Source organism: Euprymna scolopes, chromosome 44, assembly GCF_053919585.1.
Source record: "Euprymna scolopes isolate OS-2025 chromosome 44, ASM5391958v1, whole genome shotgun sequence".
NCBI lineage: Eukaryota > Metazoa > Mollusca > Cephalopoda > Sepiida > Sepiolidae > Euprymna > Euprymna scolopes.
The window spans coordinates 54,134,334-54,140,481 of record NC_136525.1 but is presented as its reverse complement, the minus strand read 5'-3'; positions in this window follow the sequence as shown (position 1 = coordinate 54,140,481).

The following is a 6,148-nucleotide window of genomic DNA, read 5'->3' as shown; positions in this document are numbered from 1 at the left end:
TTTTTAATAGTAGTTTCAATAAGGTTTTACAATATCCTTTTTCAAATATATATATAAATACTCGCGGAAAAGGTAAAATAAGTGCAGAAAAATTAAGAAAAAAGTGGGGGGGGGTCCATAAAAAAAAAGATAAAAGAAAAAACGTTGATTTTTTTTTTTATTATAAGAGCGTAAAAAATACTCACGGAAAAACGGTTGTACCCATAAATATGTTTAAAAGAAAAATATAGCAAAAACACATAGTTTATGCTTGCAAAAATAAAAAAAACATAAAAACAAACAAAAACGTAAATGTTTGAAAATAAACCAGCAACAAAACGTAAATGTTTGGAAAAATAAAACTTAAATATGTTTGCAAAAAAAAAAAAAAAAAAAAAAAAAACAAAAACAAAAGAAAACGTAAATATGTTTGCAAAAAAAAAAAAAAAATGTTTAAAATGAAAATATAACAAAAACATTTATTTTTATTTCAAAGGTGCCATTATATACATTTTGTGCTTCCGTAACTGGGTGGACAGACAGTAACGCCACCTATAGTCAAACGGAGGAAACAGGCTCTCTCTTTCTTCACGATTACCATTTAACTTTAAACGCAGAAACACAATTTGGTTGACATTTATCAAAAATCAAATTTTATGAGGAAGCGAGGCGGGAAGGGAAGGGGGATGCGGAAAACACCATATTGGTTTATAATTTATCGACTCCGAAACCTCATCCCAATATTGTAGAAGTGTCTTTTTCTTTTATTGAATAAATTGAGTTTCCGTGCAAAAATTGTATTGCTTATTTTTCTCTTTTTCAATGCATTAAAAAAAAAAAGTGCTTATTCAGATTGGCACTTATGGCGGCAATTAAAAGTAAAGAAAATAAAAAGTGGGTATGATGTACGTACCATACACGGAACGAAGATGAAATATTTAAAAAAAAAAAAAAAAAAAGAAAGAAAGAAGAAAACAACATAATTTGATCAAGTATTTTTTTTTTAATTAAAAATTTTTTTTTTATTATTCACGAAAATCAAGTTTTAAGCAACTTGTAGTGACCACCTTAAAATCCGATGAAATAAAAATGGGAACAACTCAAATCAAAGTTGAGAGGTGAAAAATCAGCCTTACGTTCATCGTTGTTTATTAGTAGCAAAATCGCTAAAAAGTGTAATTTTTGTTTTTCTTAGTTTTAAATAAAACTACTTTATCGATTTATGTGATATTTGGAATATGGCATCATTCTGTAACAAGTACATCATACAGACTTTTCTGTATTTTCTTTACCTTTAGTTGTCGCCATAAATGCCAATCCGAGCAAGCACCAAAAAGTTTTCTAATTCAGTCTGACTGTTTGACAGATGTTGCTTGTTTGTACCTTAGGCATGACGTCATTTTTCAGTGTCCATGCCTGGTTTACGGTGGCCGTGGCGGCCGTGATAGCGGTCGCTTTACTTGCAATAATGAAAGTAAAAAATAAAATGATCGGTTTCGTCGAATAAAGTTTTAAAAATTAAAAATCACTTTCGTTTACAGATGATATATTTAAAAAATTTCTGGGAATAAAATATCTTTTTTTTTTTGCTATAAATTCAATGTTTTTAGTTATTTTGATGAATTGTTTATATTGTTGCTTAAATGCGTAAGCGACTCTTTACGGCCCCAATAAGCCAGATGAAAAAAAAGGATAAGAATTCATTTTTAGTTGGATAGTTAGAGTTTAAAAATTCAAAATCGCTTTGGTATCTAGTCGATATTTATTTTATAGATATATATTTTTGTAGTAGGAAATCGTTTCGTAATAAATTTTATACCGATATATATTGTTTATATCGTTGCTTAATTGCGTAAGCGACCTCGATTTACGGGAGCACGGTGTGGAGTCGTTTTGTTATCAAAACAGCTTTAATGAAAATAAAAGAGTGAAAGAATCTTGGTACTAGTGCACTTATTGATCCGTGCTGAAATAATAACGTTATTATTTAAAAAGCCATTCTTAACATGTGGAGGGGAGGGTGTTTTGTACATAATCTATACCTTAACCTTACAATTGAATAAAAAAAAAAAAACATACAAAACTTTAATTAAACTTGAAAATACGATTAAAAAAGCGCGGATCAGTAAATGTATTAGCACCAGGTTCTTATATATAATTCAACAAAATTAATATATATATATATATATATATATATATATATATATATATATATATATATATATATAATATTTTTTATATGTACGTACCCGTCACGGAACGAAGACGTCATATTCCAATTATCACGTAACTTTATGAAGTAGTTTTATTTTTTAACTAAGAAAACCAGATTTTATTAGTAAGCAAAAAGGAACTGTCGCGCATCGTCATAGTGAAAAACAAACAAACAAACAAAAAAAAAACAAGGGTAGATAAGTTCACAATAATTCAAACTTGCGAAATCAGCCTTGTAGTACTAACGATTGCACATTAATCGCTAAAAACCGTAAAGTTTGATTTTATAAAAAAAACAAAAAAACTACTTGATAAATTTACAAGGATTTTGGAATATGATACTTTCTTTCCGTGACGAGTACGTACATCATAAATATATTTTCTGTACTTTAAAAAAAAAAAAAAATAGGTTGGATCCTGAATAAGAACCGATAAAAGTTATTTTTTTGTTACTTTAAAAATTCAGGATTGCTTTCGTTTATAATTGTTTTTATTTAAAAAAAAAAATTATTTATTTGGACATATGAAATTACTTTTTGTACATTTTTTATTTATTTTATTTTGAATTGCATAGCTATTGCATAATATTATAAAATGAAACAACTTGATCAGTTTACGCTATTTTTGAAATATGACATTTTCGTTCCGTGAAGGATACGTACATCATCATAGATGAAAAAAAAAAAAATCTGGGTTTGTATTACTGTACACATAGATTCGAAAAAGTTGTCAAAAAACAAATATATAACAAATAAATGTTATCAAAGGCAAGATAAGTTACTTTTCTACCAAACTGGATATAATTTTCGTGTTTTTATTCAATGTAACATGTTTATTCAACTCGAAAAGCATACAGTGTTTACCGATGTATTGGAAAATTCAAAATGGCGCCCGACTCTCCCTTTAACACGGTAAGTTCGGGAAAAGGTGTTATAAATAATAAACTAGACAACATACTGTTAGAAATTCGCTCAATGTATGTTACCGTGACATAAGTTGACATATATTCGGTGTTTCTTTTAATAGTATTTTGTCTAGCTTTTTATTTATAACACCTTTTCCCAAACTTACCGTGTTAAAGAGAAAGTCGGGCGCCATTTTGAATTTTTCAATACATCGGTAAACACTGCATGTTTTCGAACTGATTAAACATGTTACATTGAATAAAAACACAAAAAATATATCCAGTTTGGTAGAAAAGTAACTTATCTTGCTTTTGATAGCATTTATTTGTTATATATTTGTTTTTTGACAACTTTTTCGAATCTATGTGTATAGTAATACAAACCCAAGATTCTGTACAGAAAATTTTTTGTGATTGTATTACACGTCAGAGAACTAATCACATAAATTGATCAAGTATTTTTTTTAACTAAGAAAATAAAATTTTATGACGAAGCGAGAGGTAGGATTTTTTGATCGGCCATGTTGAATAATTCAGAGGAGACAACTCAATTCGAACTATCGAGATCAAAATCAGCCTTATAATGGATAAATTTAGTATTAAAATCGTTAACAATCATAAAAATTTATTTTCTTAGTTAAAAAATACTTAATCAATTTACGTGATTTTTGGAATATGACATCTTCGTTCATACATCATAAAGATTTTTCGGGTTTGTATCCACAGAAGTACGAAAAAGTTGCAACCCCCTTTCCCCTCAAAAAACAAGAAAACAAATATATAACAATTAAATGCTACCAAAGCCAAGATAAGTTACTTCTCTACCTAACTGGATTAATTTTTAGTGTTTTTATTCAACGTAAAATGTTAATTCGGTTAGAAAAACAAGTAATATTGAGCGCTATATATATATATATATATATATATATATATATATATATATATATATATATATGAGCAAACAGTTAATAAAATATGTTAAAAAACACTCTGAAATGAGTTAAAAACATATTTAATCAGAAAAGGAAAAACTAGATAAGTGGATATATATATATATATATATATATATATATATATATATATATATATATGCTAGGTTTATTTATGGTGTCTTTTACATTTAATAAACACCCTTTCCAATATTTGCTGATGAGGAAACCTTGTTTAATAAAAAACTATATGTAATAATTATTGTCCGTAACTTGATGTCTACCACAATAAAAACATTGTTTTCCGAAACGATCGTACAAATAATTGATTTTGTTGTTGTTCCTTCTTATGAAACGGATTTTTAATTTAATTATAATTTGAGTTTTAAATTATCAATCACATTACTAAATATTAAATTAGCTCTGGGATATTTACCTATCGAGCTTATTATATATCTAAATTACAACGAGCACTTTTTATTTCCCTGTATTTTAATTAAACTAGAAATTTTACTATTACATTAAAATACACTTTGCTCTTTAGACTATTGTTCTAATCTCCTTTAAATTATATATATATATATATATATATATGTGTGTGTGTGTGTGTGTGTGTGTGTAGTTGCTTGTTGCTGGATGTCAACATTTTGAACCGAGAGAGAGATTTAGCTGTCGTACAAAGCTAAAACTCTATAACACCATCAGGTATTCGGTCCTGGATATGACCTTAAACTATATCCGATGGTGAGGGCCCCAGCTTGCAGGCCTTAGGGAGTGTGGAGCCACCCTTTAATTGTCATTGCTCCCAGGTCCACTCTGACCCGGAGTGGTAGCACCTGTTAGGGTCCCAACTATGGGTTAAATAGAATACGACTTAAAAAACAAATATACTATATTAAAAAATCGTTCTTCAAAATCACCAGATTCGGCATTAAATAACCTGAAAAGGGTTGATATGCCGTAAAACAAAACAACCAACCAACCATCAGGTATAGATACTCCCTCAGTCTATAAAAAAAAAAAATGGTCCTATTGCGATGGAAAAGTTGTGACGCGTGTAGGTCTGAAATGCTGGAAGCATGTAATAATTGATCTGCCATCATTATATGTATCTATGTATAGGTGTATGTATGTTTATGTACATGTGTGTGTATATGTGTGTATATCTATGTGTATATGTATGTATATATGTATGTGTATATATGTTTGCGTGTGTATGTATGTGTATATATGCATGTATGTGCATGTATATATATAGGCGTGTGTATGTGTATTTATGCATGTATGTATGTATGTAGATGTATGCATGTGTATGTATGCATATATATGTGTATGTATGTATGAGCATATATGTATATGTGTATGAGTGCATATTTATGTACGTGTATGTATATGTAGGTAAGTGTATGTATATATGTATGTGCATATGTGTACGTATGGGTATATGTATGTATATGTGTGTATGTATTTGTATATATGTATGTATGTATATCTGTATGTATGCATGTGTGTCTATACGTATGTATGTGTATTATTCATGGTGTATGTATATATGTATGTTTACAGATATGTATGTGTGTATGTGTAGATATGTATATTTGCGTTTATATATATATGTATGTATCCCAATGACCGTCTTGTGTATGTTCATGTATGTATAAGTATGTGTATGTATGCATATATGTGAGTCAATAGTCATTTCTATGTTTGTATGTGTATGTATGTATATATATGTATGCATGCGTACATGTATATATATATATATGTATATATACCAGTGACGTCTTCAGTGTCATGTCTGCTTGTGCGTGTGAATTTAGCCGGGCAGGACTAAAGTCATTTTCGGCTCATGGACTTTCAGTACCTGAGGGAGTGGCACTCGTCTGACAAGACGTTGCAATCATCATATATGTACATATTTTTTTTTTTTTTTGGCAACTTTTTAGTACCTCTGTGGATTGGATTATGGATTACTACAAACCCGATTTTTCTTAATGTTTTTATTTTAAAATAAGTGTAATTTTAAATAACCCCTGATTTTTCTGTATTGTTTGTTTATTTTATTTTTTTTTGATAAGGTTGAATTCGAAATAAGCACCCTTGATCTTTCATTGTTTATGTC